This window comes from Gopherus evgoodei, chromosome 7 (assembly GCF_007399415.2).
Source record: "Gopherus evgoodei ecotype Sinaloan lineage chromosome 7, rGopEvg1_v1.p, whole genome shotgun sequence".
In the NCBI taxonomy this organism is placed as follows: Eukaryota; Metazoa; Chordata; order Testudines; family Testudinidae; genus Gopherus; species Gopherus evgoodei.
Window position 1 is genome coordinate 77,974,838 of NC_044328.1, and position 20,586 is coordinate 77,995,423.

At 47.0% G+C, this 20,586-nt stretch overlaps 1 protein-coding gene and 1 pseudogene across 1 annotated transcript in view; both read right to left on the bottom strand.

The window, feature by feature from the left end:
• IP6K1 (inositol hexakisphosphate kinase 1) overlaps positions 1-19,168 on the bottom strand; it is a 114,204-nt gene extending 95,036 nt beyond the window's left edge. The window contains 1 exon segment of the mRNA XM_030570645.1: positions 18,880-19,168. The gene's annotated coding sequence lies outside the window, so the exon portion shown is untranslated.
• The window catches only part of LOC115655216, a 55,427-nt pseudogene continuing 53,783 nt past the window's right edge, over positions 18,943-20,586 (bottom strand).

The following is a 20,586-nucleotide window of genomic DNA, read 5'->3' on the forward strand; positions in this document are numbered from 1 at the left end:
AACTTCACTCCCCTAATGGTTAGAAACCTTTGTCTAATTTCAAGTCTAAACTTCCTAATATCCAGTTTGTACCCATTCATTCTCGTGCCTACATTAGAACTAAACTTAAATAATTCCTCTCCCTCCCTAACGTTAACCCCCCTGATATTTATATAGAGCAAAGAATTCATCATTGACCAAGATATCGCCAGGGTTAAGACTCACTTATTCTTTATGCAATGTCTTGGCACACCAGCAATGTCATAGATCAGCTCACCGTGGCAAAGCGTACACCTGAAAACTGCAAATTGAAATCCAGTAATAAGGAGTATACTGTGGGAAAAAAAGCTATTTTTCTTGAAGTGCATCTGATTAATGATTCATGACACCACCAACAGCCTGTGACAGAGATCAGGCTAGATAATCTGATGATCCCTTCTGGCCTTAAACTATGAAGCTAAACATGCCCTAAAGGTTTTGCAGAGACTATTCTTTGAAGAGAAATCCTGTGCATGTACAGGTCCCTTTAGAACAGTGGTTACCAACTGGTTGATTGTGATCAACTGGTTGATCCTGAAGACTCTCCAGCCTAAGGCAGGCTCCCTGCCTGCCCTGGCCCCAGGCCACTCACAAAAGCAGACAGTGCAGCCCAGGGGGAGACAGGAGTCTCCGCATGCTGCTCCTGCCTGCAAGCAGTGCCCCGCAGCTCCCATTGCTCAGGAACGGGGAACTGCGGCCAATGGGAGCTACAGGGGCAGTGCCTGTGGAGACAAGCCAGCATGCAGAGCCATGACCCACCCCGCCTCCAGGGACCCACAGGGGCAGGTTGGCTCCTTCTGGGAGCGGTACAGGTCTGGGGCAGGCAGGGAGCCTATCTTAGTCCTGCTGCGCCATCAACTGGGAGCTGCCCGAGGTCACTGCTGGCCATAAGGAGCCTGCACCACCAGCCCTGAGCCCCAACCCAGAACCTGTACCCCATACCCCCCTACCGAGCCCTGATTCCCCCCCATAGAATCATAGAAGGTTAGGTTGGAAGGGACCTCAGGAGGTCATCTAGTCCAATCCCCTGCTCAAAGCAGGACTAATCCCCAGACAGATTTTACCCCAGTTCCCTAAATGGTCCCCCTCAAGGATTAAACTCACAACCCTGGGTTAGCTGGCAATGCTCAAACCACTGAGCTATCCCTCCCCCAATCCCAGAGCTTGCACCCCTCAGCCCCTCCTTCACCCCAAGCCCCTGCCCCAGGATCAGCCTGGATCCCCCTCCCACACTCCCAAACCCCTTGGCCCCAGCCCAGAGCCCACATCCCCCTCTCAAACCGAGTGAGGGTGAGGGAGAGCGAGCGACGGAGAGAGGGGAGGATGGAGTGGGGTGGGGTGGGGTGGGGTTTCAGGGAACGGGCAGGGTTGCACTTAAATTCAAAAAGTGATCTTGTGTGTAAAAAGGTTGGAAACCACTGCTTTAGAAAAACAGAAAGAACAGGGGCATCATCTTGAGCCAACGGAAACACCTATTTATATACCTATGCTAAGCAAGACAGCCTGTGCCGCTGTAATTACTTCTAACTGATCTGGAACAGTGCTTGATTCTGCTGCACAATACACTAAATGTAACCCTAAGCATATCCTAAATGAGAAAATTGATAATGTGATTTTTTTTTTAAAGTCAAGATAATGAAAAATCTAAAATTTTTTTATTATTTTGCTCTCTGCTGCTGTTTTCATGGCCCTCACCACAGGACTGTGCATACATGGTTATAAGTGTGGACAACTAACCTACCATGTTCAATTCTAGTATCCCTACTAACCAAACTACAGTGCACTCAATGAAGAGTGACCCCAACAGCTATACATTTTCATGAATCAAAAGAAGTTACATTAGTTCAGGCCTGTGCACATACAATATCACAAGACAGTCCATCAGCACCCACCTACTAAAGCAATGAGCACATTTGAAACACCCAAGATAAAATGGACTACTAGACAGCTTCCAGTTTAGCTTACATTGGCAAGGGAGTTAAATGTGGCCAAACCCCCCACAATCTGTTGGTGAAGGGTGGCTCAGTCCTTTGGAGGTGAAGGCATGTAAATCACCACGTATGAAGATTCTGTCACAGGTATTTTTGAGGGCTTGTCTACATCACAAGTTGCAGCGCTGGTGAGGGGGTGTACACATCTGCAGGGCATCACCAGCGCTGCAACTCCCTGTTTGCAGCGCTGGCCGTACTCCCGTTTTGTCTCGGGTGTAGAGGATCCAGCGCTGGTGATCCAGCGCTGGTAATCAAGTGTAGACACTTACCAGTGCTTTTCTTGACCTCCGTGGAATAAGCAGGTATCCCAGCATACTGAGGAAGCCTCTGGTAATCAAGCAGGTCTCTTCCCCGGTTTGCTCTCGCGTTCCCCGAATCCCCGAGCTAGCAGGTCTCCTTCCCGCGGTTTGCAGGGTGGGTTCGGGGAACGTGAGAGCAAACCGCGGCGAAGCTGGTCTCCCTTCCCCGTTTTGCTCTCGTCGTTCCCCGAATCCCCGTGCGAGCAGGTCTCCTTCCCTGCGGTTGCAGGGGTTCGGGGAACGCGAGAGCAACCGCGGCGAAGCTGGTCTCCTTCCCCCGGTTTGCATCTCACGTTCCCCGAACCCCCGAGCAAGCAGGTCTCCTCCCCTGCGGTTTGCAGGGGGGTTTCGGGGAACGCGAGAGCAAAACCGCGGCGAAGCTGGTCTCCTTCCCCGGTTTGCTCTCGCGTTCCCCGAACCCCCGTGCGAGCAGGTCTCCTTCCCTGCGGTTTGCAGGGGGTTGGGGAACGCGAGAGCAAAACCGCGGAGAAGCTGGTCTCCTTCCCCCGGTTTGCTCTCGCGTTCCCCGAACCCCCGTGCAAGCAGGTCTCCTTCCCTGCGGTTTGTTCTCGCGTTCCCCAACACCCCGTGCAAGCAGGTTTCCTTCCCTGCGGTTTGCTCTCAGCGTTCCCCGAATCCCCGAGCAAGCAGGTCTCCTTCCCTGCGGTTTGCAGGGGGGTTCGGGGAACGCGAGAGCAACCGCGGCGAAGCTGGTCTCCTTCCCCGGTTTGCTCTCGCGTTCCCCGAACCCCCTTGAAGCCGCCCAACAGCGCTGCAGTGTGGCCACATCTAATACCACTTGCAGCGCTGGTTGCTGTAAGTCTGGCCACTCTGCAGCGCTGGCCTATACAGCTGTACTAATACAGCTGTTAACAACCAGCGCTGCAAAATTGTAGATGTAGACATACCTTAGTAGAAGGGCAGGGACAGGTCACAGGCAAATAAACAAAAAATTGACAGAAACTTGCAACTTGTTCCTGACTTATTAAAAACCACCCAGGGGTGTGAGAGACAAACAGAGCACTGCTGGGGCTAGCAGCTGCTCCAGCCCTGCTGGCAGCTCCAGTGGCTGGGTGGCCCAAGTCTGGCAGCTGGTCCACTGTTCCAGCAGCCATGTGGCTGAGAGCAGCTCCAGCCCTGCCCCAGAAAAAGTCATGAATTCATGACCTCATTGCGGGCCATCCTTAGGATTTATGGGCCCTACGCAGTACTATTAAACTGGTGCTCCTATGCCGGATGGCAGCCCAAGCTCACAGCCTGGTGAGGGAGGGGGAAAGAGGGACTTGACAGCAGAGGATAACGAGATGCCCAGCCTGCCTCATGGTGGCGGAGAGTCACAGTTCCCCGCAGAGACTTCCATGCACTCTCCCTCATGCAGAATGGACATGAAGAAAGTACCTAATTAAAAGCACTAAAATTTGGGAATAAAAAATGTCAATCACAGGTTTTTTGATATGCCCTGAAGTTTGTCAGAGATTTATTTGGCAAAAACTTCATAGTAAGGGTGAGTCAGCTGTCCTGCTGAATACAACATTACATATAATGGAATACATGATGCAGCTCTTCTCTGTTTTACATTTTCTTCATCAGTATTTCTAAGTTGAATTTATATTTTAAATGTACTCAAATCTTAAGCCAGCATTCCAGATTACTACATATTTAACTCACTGAAACAAGACATTCTTTTAAATTAATCAGAGAGGTTTAGCATGTTTCATAACAATGTTCATTGCTTTTAGAAAAAGGGAACAGTAATTTACTTTGTGTGATCTCCATAACAAGAGACATGGTTGTGAAATTTCACCAACTTTAAAAAAATATTGTTTCCAAAGATTTTAGGTATAACAAGGATTGTGTCTTACTAAGGTACTGATTTTGCTGAGGGTTCTTTTAAAACTAGTTGTCGGATAGTCAGAAGTAAACAAAGGGAACTCTTGTCCAGCTATCTGGAAGGGAAGGACTGTTGTCCCTTTAAGGGCTCTCTTCACTCGGGAGTGGGGGGAGAGGTGGAAGGGATGGACAGAAAGGACAGGAAGACTTGGAAGCAATTTTTTTTTAAACTATGGTAATTAAAATGTGTATTTTAGATAAGGGAGGTCTTTTGAAGGATTTATTTAAAAACTATGTCTGAAGATCCATGCATTTAAGGCTAAAGATGATTGTGCATCTAAAACTCTATGCAAGCATTTTTTAGAATGTGATTTATAATCTTCACCGCTCACTAATGAAATATTTTTAAAGCAAATTTTAAACTAAGGTCCTGTAGATTGACATGTTCTGTGTAAATATTACATTAATGTACAACTGTTTTTGTCAGTAAAGTCAGAAACTGACAGTATAAAAATTTATTTGGGCATAAGCTTCGTAGACATCTGATGAAATGGGTTCTAGTCCACAAAAGCTTATGCCCAAATAATTGTTAGTCTTTGAGGTGACACAAGGACTCGTCCTTGTTTTTGCTGATACAGACTAACAGGACTACCACTCTGAAACCTGTCAGTATATACCTTGGGGTTGGCAAATGCCTGTTAAATGGCTTTATTACCCCTTGAATGTCTCTTTAACAATTTCAATGTTGTGCTAATAGGTCTGGCAGGCTGGAGGTTTTTTCACTTTTAACTACTAGATTCCTCCCAAGGAAGACTCACCAGGCTAGAGCAGCCATCTGGGGAGCCTGCAGGAAGGGTCAGAACAGGGATAGGAAAATAAAGAGGGTGGACACTAAGACCCAGTGGTGCCCCAAATTTTCAGGTGCCCTACACAGCTGCCTATGTTGCCTATGCCTAAGGACAGCCCTGCCTCATGTGAGGGAGAAGGTGATGGTTAAGGATACACAGCCACCTCTCTTCACTCCATGTAGCCATCCTCTGTTCTGCCTCTGGTCTCAGTAAGCTTTAGCCCCTCTCCTGCTAAACTTGAGCATAGGGACTGTGTAGGAGATTGTTTTGCCTAGCTGAGACCTTACAGAGTTCCTATATGATTGTGACATCTCCAAAAAGGCCTAGAGAGCCACTCAGCCAGACTGACATACAAGTTCACTACACACAGGAGACTCTAAATGAAGCCAGGCAGAATGTACTGGAGGTCCTTTCCTCTATGTAGAAAAAGCCACTGGACACAGATGCCTATGCTGGTATGAAACATCCTATTGATAAGCACTGGCTGACAAAGGTTAGGAAGTAGCGCTTTGCAAGTGTTACCCTTCATTCAGTTACTATCATAGGGCGGCAATGTGATGACATTCATGAGGAAAGGAAGGACTGCTTGAAAGCTTAATGGCAGCTTCCTGGGTAGGAATTTCCTTGACATGAACCACCACTTCCAAACCCTCCCCATTAATCTACAGAGAATGTTGCGAAATGTTCCAGTTCATACCTCTACACGTAACTAGCATGCTGCTCTCATTCTTTTGCAGGAAAAGACAGGTTGCAGAGTAACAGCCATATTAGTCTGTATCTGCAAAAAGCAGGAGTACTTGTGGCACCTTAGAGCCTAACAAATTTATTTGAGCATAAGCTTTTGTGGGCTACAGCCCACTTTATCAGATGCACAGAATGGAACATATAGTAAGGAGATATATATACACACATACAGAGAACATGAAAAGGTGAGAGTTGCCCTACCAATTTTAAGGGCTAATTAATTAAGATAAGCAGGAGAAAAAAAAATTTTTGTAGTGATAATAAGATGACCCATTTGAGACAGTTCAACAAAGGTGTGAGGATACTTAACATGGGGAAATAGATTGAAAAATGTGTAATAGTTCAGCCATTCCCAATCTCTATTCAAGCCTAAATGATGGCATCTACTTTGCATATTAATTCAAGTTCAGCAGTGTCTCATTGGAGTCTGTTTTTGAAGTTTTTCTGGTGCAAAATTGCTACCTTTAAGTCTGTTACTGAGTGACCAGAGAGGGTGAAGTGTTCTCTTACTGGTTTTTGAACGTTATGAGTCCTGATGTCAGATGTGTGTCCATTTATTCTTTGTGTAGAGACTGTCCAGTTTGGCCAATTTACATGGCAGATGGGCATTGCTGGCACATATCACATTGGTAGATGTGCAGGTGAACGAGGCCCTGATGGCATAGCTGATGTGATTAGGTCCTATGATGATGTCACTTGAATAGATATGTGGACAGAGTTGGTATTGGGCTTTGTTGCAAGGATAGGTTCCCCGGTTAGCGTTTTTGTTCTGTGGTGTGTGGTTGCTGGTGAGTATTTGCTTCAGGTTGGGAGGCTGTCTGTAAGCGAGGACAGGTCTGTCTCCACGATCTGAGAGAGTATGGGATCATCTTTCAGGATAGGATGTAGATCTTTGATGATGCAAGGTTTTAGTTGGGGACTGAAGGTGACGGCTAGTGGCATTCTGTCATTTTCTTTGTTGGGCCTGTCCTGTGGTACGTGACTTCTGGGTACTCTTCTGGTTCTGTCATCTGTTTCTTCACTTCAGCAGGTGGGTACTGTAGTTTTAAGACTGCTTGATAGAGGTCTTGCAGGTGTTTGTCTCTGTCTGAAGGATTGGAGCAAATGCGGTTGTATCTTAGAGCTTGGCTGTAGACAATGGATCATGTGGTGTGTCCTGGATGGAAGCTGGAGGCAGGTAGATGAGTATAGCGGTCAGTTAAGTTTCCAGCATAGGGTGGTATTTATGCGACCATCGCTTACTAATACAGTCGCGACCAGGAAATGGACTGCTTGTGTGGATTGGTCTAGGCTGAGGTTGATAGTGGGATGGAAATTGTTGAAATCATGGTGGAATTCCTCAAGGCCTTCTTTTCCATGGGTCCAGATGCTGAAGTATCCTCACACCTTGTCAAGCTGTCTGAAATGGGTCATCTTGATAACCACTACAAAAGTTTTTCTTGCCCCTCCTGCTGATAATTGCTCATCTTAATTAATTAGCCCCTTAGAGTTGGTGGGGGCAACTCCCACCTTTTCATTGTTCTCTGTATGTGCATATACATCTCCATACTATATGTTCCATTCTATGCATCCGATGAAGTGGGTTATGATTTCCCAGTGTTTGAAACTCACACGATAAAGTGCTGATTGCCTAAACCAGGGGTAAGCAACCTATGGCACAGGTGCCAAAGGTAGCACGCAAGCTGATTTTCAGTGGCACCCACACTGCCTGGGTCCTGGCCACTGGTCCGAAGGGCTCTGCATTTTAATTTAAACCAAGCTTCTTAAACATTTTTGAAACATTACTTTACATATATAACTAAATATGTTGTATTATGGACTTCTAGAAAGAGACCTTCTAAAAATGTTAATGTATTACTAGCACGCAAAACATAAATTAGAGTGAATAAATGAAGGACTCAGCATAGCACTTCTGAAAGGCTGCTGACCCCCAGCCTAAGCCAATAGCTCCAAAAGGTGTGAACTCCCCCATCCATATCCATGGAACCCAGGACACATCTGAGGCTAAGGCCTTGCTACATTGCAAGTTTTTTCACAAAGGCCAGCTTTTGGTGACAAAACAGTGGAGGTGTACACTGCAATGCCACTTTTGGCAACAAATCTAGCCAGTTGTGTGTGTCCAGGGAGACTGAAGTGTTCTCCTACAGGTTTTTGTATATTGCCATTCCTAATATCTGATTTGTATCCATTTATCCTCTACACAGGGACTGTCCAGTTGGCCGATGTACCTAGCAGAGGGGCATTGCGGCATATGATGGTGTATATTACAATGGTGAATGAACCGGTGATGGTGTGGCTGATCTGGTTAGGTCCTGTGATGGTGTCGCTGGTATAGATACGTGGGCAGAACTTGGCATCGAGGTTGTTGCATGGATTGGTTCCTGAGTTAGAGTTACTATGGTGCAGCGTGCAGTTACTGGTGAGGAATATGCTTCAGGTTGGCAGGTCGTCTGTGGGCAAGAACTGGCTTGCCACCCAAGGCCTGTGAAAGTGAGGGAATCATTGATTCAGGATGGGTTGTACGATCCCTGATGATACGTTGGAGGGGTTTTTAGCTGGGGACTGTATGTGATGGCCAGTGGAGTCTGTTGGTTGGTTTCTTGGGTTGTCTTGCAGTAGGAGGCTTCTGGGTACAGTCTGGTTCTGTTGATCTGTTTCCTTATTTCCTCGTGCATGGTATTGTAGTTTTGAGAATGCTGGTGAAGGAGTTGGACCACTATCCTCAGCAGCAACCCCACCTCCACTGCCAGAGCCATGTGGATACTTCGGCGGAGCTGGAGCCAGCAGAAAGTGGACCTAACCCAGAGAACAAAGTCATTGACAAAGAGGGGGGAGGCAGATGGCAATGTGGAGCCCACAGCAATGTTGCCCAGTGGTGTGTCCAGCCAGGAGCTGTTCTCCACTCCGGAAATGTCTAGCCAGTGTCAGCAGTCACACTGGCGAGCAAGAAGCAGAAGAGGAGACCTCTGGATAAAATGGTTTTTGCTTTGTGAAGTGCAGAGGTGGGCTGAAGGCACAGAAATGTACAAGGCTGGCTGGGTGTGTGTGTGCTGGACATTTCCCCATGCAGCTAAGCAGTATGGCAGAACAGAGTGTGATGCACCCAGGATTTCACAGGAATCCTCCAAAGAGATCTCTAAGAAACCTTCCCTAAGGAAAGTTCCTGACAGAGCTGCTTTGTTCCTTCCCCCACTGAAGGAAAGTTTCCCGCGCCATTCTGCAATCACTTATGCAGGGACCAAGAGGCATACAGGCAAGCACTCTAGGGATTGGGGAAGAAACTGCAAGTGTGTGATAGATGCACCCTTGCTCCCCTGCTTACTCTTGAGAGTGAGCTATCTAGTACAATGACCCCCGCCTGTGGAAAAGAGTGGGAAATTTCAAATACTGTCCCTAGTCAATTGCTCCACAACCCTTTCATATTGCTCTTCTCCTCATGTACAATGCCCCTGACCCCAGGGTAAACTCACTGTGCTTGGGGTGTTCGCCAGCATGTGTGCTTGTAACAGAGTCAGTAGAAAGTGATTAATATGGTACCAGAGGTGTATTTTACTGTACTATTTCAATGCTGTGCATGTACTAATCATGCTTCTGTGTATTGTTCCTGTGCTTCTGCAGATGTGGCCTTCAGAGGCACTTCTACACACCAGCAGGGCATCTCTGCTGGATAAGTGCACAAGATGGAGCAAGGAAGACATGTTCCAGGGTGTGATGCAATGCTCAGATGCAGAAAACAGGGAATGCAGGCAGTGGAGGGAAATCGAAAAGGCAGGACAGACAAGAAATGAGGCCTACACTAGGGCCGCAACAGAGAGGATGATTAAAAGTTATGGAGAAGCAAACTGTCCCTCCTAACACTCCAGACTGAATAGATGTGTGCCTACCCTCTCTTTCAGCAGATTCAGAACTCTTTCCCATGACCTCCTCAAACTCCACTCACAAATCCTTTCCACTGTGTGGGACTTCTTCCTGTCCCATCACTCCACCCCCCGGACACCTTTTGAATGATAGCTGGACTTATGCACAGCTCTGAAAGTCAGCCCTCCCCTGGTACTAGCCTCTCTCCTCCAGCAATTGTGTGCCTGTGTGGTGTTTTGAATGACAATAACTTTGTTTCCTGCAAATTATGATAGCAGATGGCAGCAACAGATACACAAGCAGTTTAAATCACTTGCTTACATTGAATCTAGGCCACAAAAATCTTGAGTGCTATTGAAATTGAATTTTGCAAGGAAGCATTGCAGTCCAGAGCATAGCACAGTGGTCCCAACCTTTTTTGTTGGGATGAGCCACAGAGGGACTATGGCGGGTGGACGAGCATCCGCCGAAAATACACCAAGCGGTAACGTCAATAGGGTCACCGCTGAAATGCCAGTGGATGCTCGTCCGCCGGCCAGTACGCTTGGGGACCCCCCGGCATAGCAACACACATTACTGGTTCAAACCTTCAAAGTGTTCTGTCAAAGCCTCCCTCATTCAAGTTACCCGTGGGCAAGGGCCGAGGGATGTGTTGGCCGCTGCTTCCTGCAGCCCCCCATTGGCCTGGAACAGCAAATCGCAGCCAGTGGGAGCTGCAGTCGGCCGAACCTGCGGACGCTGCAGATAAACAAACAGTCCCAGCCCGCCAGCGGATTTCCCTGAAAGGCCTCGAGCCAAAGGTTGCCAATCCCTGCGTTATGCCAACAGAAGAAGATAGCATGGAACATGCAACAATAATTTTCTTTCAGCGCTTTTGGATCGGTTGACAAAATTTTTGGCAAAAAAACAGTGTAGACATGGCCTATGTCTATACTAAAGATCTTGTGGCAGCACAGCTGTTACCACTGCAGCTGTGCTGCTATAAGGTCTCCCATGAAGCTGCTCTATGCCAGTGGGAGACAGCTCTCCCGCCAGCATAATTAAACCACTCCTAAGGAAAGACAGTAGCTATGTCTGTTGGAGAGTGTTCCCTACGAAGTAGCACTGTCCACACCGGTGCTTTTGTTGGTGAAACTTATGTCGGTTGTGGGGGAGGGGGAAAAAGTGTTTTCCACAACTCTGACCGACAAAGTGTAGACAAACCCTTAGTTTGTGGCTGTTTCGCCTGAGTAAAAGCACAAGACAGGAGACTCTTCAAAGTTTACAAAGTGAGCAAGCTGCTAAAATGTTTTATAATGAAGAACAATTAAGTTCAGTATTACTGAACCATGAGCTATACAAGTTTCAAGTCAGGCACTAGTACTGCATTATTTGCTATCTCCTGCCTTCAATTCTCCAACTTAACAGTCTGAGCTCTAAAGACATAGTGCACAGAAGGCAGTAGAGAGGGAGTGAGGGGCAGTGTTCCTTGTTACAGGGCGTGACAAAGTCGGAATTTTCTCTTATTATGTTGTATGTGAGCCTGTATGAGTCTGTTTTCCGTGAATGATGTGTGTGCCTCAGTTTCCCTGTGTATCACACCAACGTCTAGGTGGTGGGAATAAGGGTGAGTGACTTTTCCAGAGGCTACTCCAGCTGCCTGCACAGATGCTATGGCCACCCCTTTGTAACCTGAGATCCCAGGGGATGGGGGGAAAGCGACCAGGTGACTCTTGGCCCGGGAAGTGAGACAGGCGAGGAGCAACAGGCAGGTCAAGGGTCAGGCAGGTGGGAGCAAGTCAGTCTCGGCTGGCCTGGGTGAGGGCCAGAGCCCTGACCTGGGCTCCCCTCCCCCACCCCCCCGCTCCCCAAGATGGACTTGGCTGAAGTCACCGATTTCTGTGCTAACAAGTTCTGTTCTACACTGTGTTCCAGTCGACTAATAAAACTTCTGTTTTGCTGACTGGCTGAGAGTCACATCTGACTTCAGAGTTGGGGTGCAGGGCCTCTGGCTTCCGCAGTAGCCCTGTCTGGGCAGACTCGTTGCGGGAAGCGCACAGTGTGGAAAGGGATGCTGAATGCTCTGAGGTCAGACCCAGGAAGGTCAAAGCTGCGTAAATTTCTTGCCCTGGAGACAGTATGCTCAGAGAGAGGAGGCTCCCCCAGAGTCCTAACCTGGCTTTGTATGGAATAGTTCCAGAACAACGCCCCCCGTGACACTGACACAGGTCTCCAGCCATGGTGGTCATCTGGGACCCTACACATGCATCTCCACAGTCTTGCTCCTGTTTATTCACCCTCCCAAGGGAGCAGCCCTTTTAATAACTCCATCCAGAGCGTATCAAACACTCCTCACATCATTGTGGTTAGATAGCAAGTGCCCCAACATGTACCCTGCCATGCTAGTGCACTTTTTCCAATTCAGTGGTTATTCACCTATCTAAGTGGCCCACAAGCTATGCTTCTCTGAAATAGCACTCCTTCAGCTCCAACAGCAACCCAGAACATTAGGCTGTAGCTTCTCTCCCTGTCATTCCCATAGGATAATTATAGATTGACAGATACGGTTATTTCCTGCAATATCTTTGGGAGGAAATTATTTATTTAAGTTTAAATAGATAGGGAACACAGTGTATTATAAATGCAAAATTCACATGTTGTGTTAGCAAAGTTATATACAAGCTTGGGGCCGGGGGGGGGGGAGAACATGCCAATGTTCCTTCTAATTTTTTTTCCATCCACGTGTGGAATAAATTTTGTTGTGTGCTCCAAAGTAATGTGTGCTTGTGCACCATCAAGAAGAAACCACCAACCTAGATATAACTTTTTTTTTTTTAAAGTTATCATAGGGATAATTACTCCAGCCAGGACAGGTTAGTCATTTTAGAACTCACTAGCCAACAAATTCAATTTAAGAGTAAGAGAGAAATAAAATTACAACATGCACAGACCAGTCAAAAACACTAAAACAACACACTTTGAAGGAATAAAATTACAGAGAATACATGTGCATTGTCAGGAAGTACCAAGAAGTTGTACTACTAGTATCTGTTGGGAGGTGAGTGTATCACAGACACACTGTATGTGTGTGCTGGCTGTTAGGGAAAGCTGTGCACTGTCTCTTTAAGATACTCACTGAAAGCTCCTCTGCTCTGTCCTGAGCCCTTGTTGTCTCCCCTCCCCTGCTCTGTGGAGATGGGGTACATAGTGGGGGGCCAGGAGTGGGAGAGAGAAGAGAGAGAGAGACTGCCTGATCTAGTCTGCTCGGGAAATCTCAGAAACAGTGCACTGTCTCATTAAGAAAGGCACTCACTCATCATCAGATTTCAGAAGCTCTGAGTCCTCCTGAGCCATGCTGTCCCCTCTGCCCAACAGAGATGGGGTACAAGGGGAGGGGGATATTCTGACATCAACACCCACCCCACCCACCCACACTCTGCACAGCCAGCAGTACGGTCCCAGGAGCAGCTGCAGGATGGAGCAATGTGGGGGGAGGGGAACCTCAACACATGCTGCCACCAGCTGTGAACACTCTCTAATCAGCTGGGCAGCATTTGAATCTCTCCTGCACAGCTACCCAAGCCCACAGCTTACAGGGAACACAGAAACATTGTAAACAAATTCTGGAAGGCATCATGAGCTTCAAAAAAACAATGACAGACAAGGCAGCACTTTTGAAAGAAACAAAATTAAGTGGGTTTCCCAGGAAATACCCAGGGGATGAGGAAGGCAGACCCAACCTTTTGAAGCTACAGCCTGAGGAGAGAACCGCTGTCTGGCTAATTACATATTCAAGGTCTCTGTAGATCAAAGACAGACTGTAAAAGGAAGGACTCAGACTCATGGATGTGACTGTTCTGAGCTAACAGCTGTTATGAATTAGTAACCACAGACAAACCTCTATTGGAGTTTAAAGAACTGTTTGCTTACCGGAGCCCTTGTTAGACTTGGGGGTGATACTGACGTGTGTTGGTTTGTTTATTGTTTTAACATGTTTTTTGCTAATGCTTTCATCTTAAGAATAATGTACTTGTTTAGAAAGAGCAGGGGTAACTTAACTGTGGGTAATTACACTGTTTAGAGCCTCTGACAAGGAAGCAAAGCAGACTTGCTTAGGCAGTCTGACATGATATGGAATTTGCAGTGTAACAGGGAACTGTGCAGTCTGGAGAGCCAGAAGAGGAAGAGAGACAGGTCTCCCTACAAGAGAGGTGACAGCTGAGGAGCAAGAAGCCTAGAGTGGGTGCCCTTGCTGGACCCAGGAGGGGGAAGTTGGCCGGGACTGTGACAGACATTTCTCTAATAAACCAAGATCCTGATCAGGACGGATAGGTCTCAGGCTGGGAAACAGATGCTCCTCCTGTTTAAACAGCATGGAAAATAGAAGATTACAACATCTAGTAAGAAAGGACAAACTTTTCTGAGTTCGTGTCTCTCTAAGGGCTTGTCTACACTTGAAAGGCTATCATTGGCCTCTCTGCTGAGAGTTTAGTGCCATCTCTGATATAGCCCTCTGAACAGAAACCACTTGCTCCCTCAGTTCACAGAAGTTGAACAGATGTCCAATATTTTCCATCACTATCAACTAAGGTTGAATTTAAACTAGTGGCCTGAAATGAAAAGCACAATGTCTCAGCCCAGTCTCACCTTCCTCCAAGTCTTCTTTTACTAAAAGAGCAAGAGACACAATACCAAGGCCCTCACTTAGAATACTGTGCGCAGTTCTGCTTACCACATCACAAAAAAGGATAGCAGAAATAGAAGAGGTTCCGAGGTGGACAATTAATGACCTGGAAAGATTTCTGAATGACAAGAGACTGAAAAGACAGGTTATCTAGTTTAGAGACGACAAATAAGAGGGCCATGAAAGTAGCATATAAAATAACAAATGGTACAGAAAAGGTACATCAGGCCCTTCTCCTCCTCCCTCATAAAAGAAGAATGAAATGGAAAAGCATTAAATGCAAACTCAGAACTGGTAAAACAAAACACTTTACACATACAGCTCAATTAGCCCATAGATGTCATTGCCACAGGATATTGAGACCAAGATCTTAAGAGGACTCTAAAGGACGGAGCATTTATACAGATAAAATCCAGAGTTACATTAGAAAGGATTAACAAAGACAGCAGTAGTTCAGAAGAGATATAAACCCTTATGCTCCACAATATGCACTCACTTTTAATTTGCAGGCTTTAGGAAGAAACTGTCTGGTCTTAGAGGGACCATGAGTCTGATTTGCTAAAAAAAAATACATTCATCATGATGTTTACTATATAATTAACCTTTTACTCATGATTTGACTCAAGGTACATTTGGAAATTGGAATTAAAACTTTAAAAAATGCAAAACAAGTAGGATTTTTTTTAATTAATTGAAAAGACTGCCAAAGTGTTTTCCCAATGCTGAAATATACACTAGAAGAACGCATCTGACGAAGTGGGTATTCACCCACGAAAGCTCATGCTCCAAAACATGTTAGTCTATAAGGTGCCACAAGATTCTTTGCTGCTTTTACAGATCCAGACTAACACGGCTACCCCTCTGATACTAGAAGAAGCTATAATCTTAAAAAGGTTAGATGACTGATGAACAGACTGCAAAAACTAAACTAGAGATTTCTGCTAAACTGAAACCAAAAGTAATTAAGGAAAAAGCTTTTCTGCAGAATAGAAATTGTAAGTACTGACATTTAGGAAAAAGCACTAACATTCTCTCCATTATAAAGACTGAAAATGATCTAGATGCTTAATGCAGTGCATCAGATATTGTGCACTATTTACAAAGTTTGACCTCAAAAGTAAAAGATGTTTTCCATCTGATTCTGTATAGAAAAAAAGCAGCTTTAAAATCATTCAAGTTTACAAGTGTTCACTGATCCCTCTTTTTTAAATTGTTTAAAGCTCGGCAAGTTCAAATTTAGTTTTAAATGGGTTTAGGGTTTGTTTTTTAACTTAATTTAAAAATTCAATTAAAATCAGACTTTTTAAAAACAATCCACCTCGGGGATTGGTCCTGCTTTGAGCAGGGGGGCTGGACTAGATGATCCCCTGCTGTCCCTTTCAACTCTGATATTCTATGATTGGACAGATGCCAGTTAAGTATACTGTGTACAGATGCCATTTAAGTATACTGTGTACAAACAAAACTTACAGAACTTGAGCCAAAGTCAACAACTGTGGTGTTTGTGAATGTAAATAATCAGAAAGTATATACAGGTGACCTTAGAACCACAGCCAGGGTCCATCCACCCAACAGAATCTATGAAAGATCTGCACATTTGTGATTAGCTCACTCTGCCTGATTTCAAGAGACATTCCTTCTGCTTGAGGGTCTGACTAAAACAATATTGCATTTAGGGTAATACTTTGACAGACTGGGCTTCAACAGACTGCTGCAGAAGCACTTCCAATACAGATCTGAGAAGACCAGAGCTACAAATACGTACACAGAACTTGCATGAACAGACAACCAGAAACTGAGAATCAACCAGAAGACAGAAGAGATGCTTGTGTATGCATCACTAGATCATTTCACTGTACTGCTAATCCTAAAAATTTGAACAAATGCCTGCTGCTGGTGGATGAATACTGCTTCAAGTAAGAGGAACACCTGAGTGGCTCCTGGCCCCACTGTCAGGTGGTTATCTCAACCACAGACTGTTCATTAGCAGGAGAGGCTGTCACATGGGAAAGTTGTAAAGAACCAGAGTTAGCTGCTGCAAACAGAAGCCAAGGACCTCACTGGGGAAGGTATATCTCACACTGTTCAGAAGAGACTCTCAGTAGTAACTCTGATCTCTCCCTGCTCTTGTGGCTTTAAACTTTCCCCACCAGTTTCCCCAGTTGCCTCTTTAATTCATGTGGTCACCACCCCAAGTAGCTGAAAGGTGATGGACCACTGGGAAGCAGCAGAGGGTGATTTTTCATACTGTTCTAAATACCCCTGCCACCTTTAAAGGGGAAGTGAAGCCAGAAGATGTAAACAGGAAACTGTAAGCCAGTGAAGAAACATAAGCAGTGTAAGATTGCCTGCTGCTCATCTAAGTAAACAGCTGCATTGAAGGGCATGGGGAAAGTACGAACCATCATTGTTTGAAGATGCTGGGGGAAAAGATTCAGTGCCTAGCATATCTGAAAAACCAAAGAGACCCTGAGTTTTAGGTAGTTCAATCTCACCCTAATGTTGCCTCCAGGGACAGTTTGCATGTTCAGTTTTCCCAAAACACATCACCTTTAACTGCTTGAAGCTCTAAATGAAAACAAAAGATTCAGCTCTGAACTGAGCTATCACAACCCAAAAAAATATTTTACAGAATTCTAAAGGACAGGGAAGAGAGCTGCAGATTTCCAGGGACATCTATCGCAACCCAAACTACATAGTCATCTTAACAATGAAACTGCCTAGTGGATAAAAGAGACTGATTTTAGCACTACTGAGATGTGAGAGATTTTTTTTAAAAGGAGGAATCGGAGCCATAGCTCTTTGCCATATTAACTGCAATACAGATTCCCCAATCAAGAGCCATTTACTGAACATATACATCTTTACTAATTTAGCAGATGCATATGCACAGCTCATAAAGAGAATCTGCTCTAAGCATATTGGCATATGGGGTTTTTATGACAAGCTTGTGATAAACTTCAGAGGGATAGCCATGTTAGTCTGTTTCAGCAAAAACAACAAGGAGTCTGTGGGTAACAGAGCATAAGCTTTTATGGGCTAATAAGTGTGTTAGTTTCCTGAAGTTGGCTGACAGTTTATCACAAAAACAATAAGGAGTCTTGTGGCATCTTAAAAACTAACACACTTATTAGCCCATAGACTCATAGACTCAAGGACTGGAAGGGACCTCGAGAGGTCATCGAGTCCAGTCCCCTGCCCTCATGGCAGGACCAAATACTGTCTAGACCATCCCTGATAGACATTTATCTAACCTACTCTTAAATATCTCCAGCGATGGAGATTCCACAACTTCCCTAGGCAATCTATTCCAGTGTTTAACTACCCTGACAGTTAGGAACTTTTTCCTAATGTCCAACCTAAATCTCCCTTGCTGCAGTTTAAGCCCATTGCTTCTTGTTCTATCATTGGAGGCTAAGGTGAACAAGTTTTCTCCCTCCTCCTGATGACACCCTTTTAGATACCTGAAAACTGCTATCAGGTCCCCCCTCCCATGAAAGCTTATGCTCTATTACCCACAGACTCCTTGTTGTTTTTGTGATAAACTGTCAGCCAACTTCAGGAAACTATCTTGCCCACACTAAATAACACAACCAAAACAAAAACTTAAATGAAGAAGGGGCAACATACACAAGATCATACCATCCATGCAAACTGTGCTATATAAGCAAATAAACTGATGCTTTGGAAACTACAAAAAGGAGAGTTAAACCCAAGTGAATTGGGATGGAAGAGGAGGAGCTAAGGTGGCAATATGCCATGACATAGGGTAATTGGGAAGGTACCACAGATATACCACAGCACATTTACAGAGAGAAACACGGGCAGCAGGCTTAGAGCATTAAGACTCTTGAGGGCTATAAATCCTGTCACTAGTTCAAATCCAGTCCAGGTCAGAATTGAGCAAAAGTCAGTACACCATGTGTCACATGCTCCAGGCTGACTCCTATCTGGTGGTCCACAAATGTTGGTCTCAGTCCAATTCCCCGGCCCCATGGGCAAACAAGCATATTACATCTCCAGTGATGTCAACCTGGCAACTTTCGTTAGAATTAAAACTTCCTTTAACCAGAACACCTGTCCCTTTTTTGTTAGCATTGCCATTCGATAGACATGCCCTGTCTGTAACAGAGATTCAATTCACAAGTCACTAGACAGGACAGCGTTATAATGATGCTCGCTCCAAGTTAACACCTGTTGGAGAGATCTCACGGCCAGAGTCCTGTAGAATGTCGCGTTAAACAGAAGTTCGCTGTTGTAACGATCGCTGGTTTGTCCCTGACATTCACATGGCAGGAATTATAAAACCGGTAACACCTCCCCCCGAACAAACAAACAATGGTAACAACGAGGGGAACCGTCCTTTCAACGTCTAGGGAAACACTTTAACAAAGCCCCCACCTCCATTCCCTCCTGGCTACAGCAGTGCGGTGCGGGGAGGATGGGCCCAGCCTTGCCGCCCACGGCGCCTCTCGGCCCAGGTCCGCTTCCAGACCCGCGCTCCCCCACGAGCAGGACTCGCTTCCCTGCCCCAAGCCCCGGCCTGTGCCTGCTCGCCCCTCCCCCACCCGTCCTGGCGCCCCGGGGTGGAGCCCGCCCCCCGACGCCCTGGGGCCGCCCTCACTCACCGGGACGGGCTCTCCCTGCCGCCCGGGGGACGCGGCGCTGGGACCCCCGGTTCCGGCTCGGTCCTAGCGCCTCCTCACCCGCTCCTGACCGTTCAAATCAACAACAAGATGGCGGCGCCCGGGAAGGCGGAGATTCCGCCGCCTGCCGTCATAGCAACCGCGCCAGCCAGGTCCGCACTTCCCCAGATGTGCACCAATCACAGCACGAGCCCGCCCGCCATTGCGCATCCAGTACGTTGACAAGCTAACGGAGCTGTCCTTCAAACACTCGAAAGGTCGCTCCGCTGGCTGAGCCGCGCGCGGGTTCCCGACACACGCTAGGCACACGTGACGCGCCCGACCCTCGGGGACCACGACCGCCCATTGGCCAACAGAATCGGGAACCGTCCAATTACGCAGCGGCATGGGGGCCTGGCACAGAGAGCTTTCCCTGAGGCCTGGGTGGCACCAGGAGCAGTGCCAGAGTTTCCGACGGCTTAGGCAGACGGCCATTTCACCGCCCCCCCGGGCCCGGTGGACGTACTGCAGTTATGCTGGCGGATGGTCCGCTGCTGGAAAGGCTCTGGTTGAGCTGCGGCAGTGATGCCGGCGGGCGGTCCGCTGGTCTAAAGGCTGCGGTGGCCTGGCTGCGGTAGGTCCGCCAGAACCTTTAGACCAGTGCACCGTCCACCGAAATGACTGCCGCAGCTCCCCGGAGCCTTTCCAGCAGCAGACCGTCCACCGGCATGACTGCGGTAGGTCCATCGGACCCACGTGCCGCCCCCCTGGCAAAATGGCGCCCCCCAAAATTCTAGCACCCTAGGCCATTGCCTAGGTCGCCTAAATGGAAGCGCCGGCCCTGGGTGGCACCTCCTCTTGATCCGCCCTCTGATCCCCAGAATGAGATCCAACTGCCCTCAGATTCCTTCCCTCTGACTCCCTCAATGGGACGTGCCCTCTGATCCCCCGACAACCCCGCGGGCTCTGGCTTCAGACCCCTTCCCTCTGACCCCCATTGGACCTGGCCTCTGACCCCTTCCCTCTGATCTGCATGAGACCTGGACTCTGACCCCCCACCTCTCTGACCCTCATGGGACCTGCTCTCTGATTCCCCCAATGAGACCTGCTCTCTTGTTGCTGGCACAGAGTGCCCAAGGGTGGCAATGGTTGGGTCCGTTGCCCGGTGTGCTTCGCAACCAATTAAACACACCAGGGTGGAGAAGTAACCAAACTTTATTTGAGCTCAAATAAGACGCCTGGAGCCACACAGGACTCAGATCAAGTGCGCGAAACAAAAAGCTTACCTAACTATTTAGACTGGAACCAAAACTGATACACATTATAATATGATCTGTCACTCACACAGTCCCCACCCAAGGCCAAGTCTGCCTAGTAACAGTTAAGTTTCCTGCCCAAAGGTTAAATCTGCCCAGCAACTGAGGGAGCAAAAGTAGCTACTCCCAACAAGGGCAACCTGAGGTCAAACATGGAGGAGTAAAACTCAAAATGGAGGAGCTGGTGCACTAAGGCTCAGAACAAGAGAACTTCATCGGCTCTCATGGGCTTCCATTCTCCCGAATTACCTGGTTTATACCAAATGCATCCCCAACACTCTGAGCCCCCAATGGGCCCTCCCCTCTGACCTCTTCCTCTGACCCTCTGTCACAGAATAGGGAGTATTAACCTGTTAATGTTCCATGGGAGTTTTACTGGTTTACTGTCATCTGC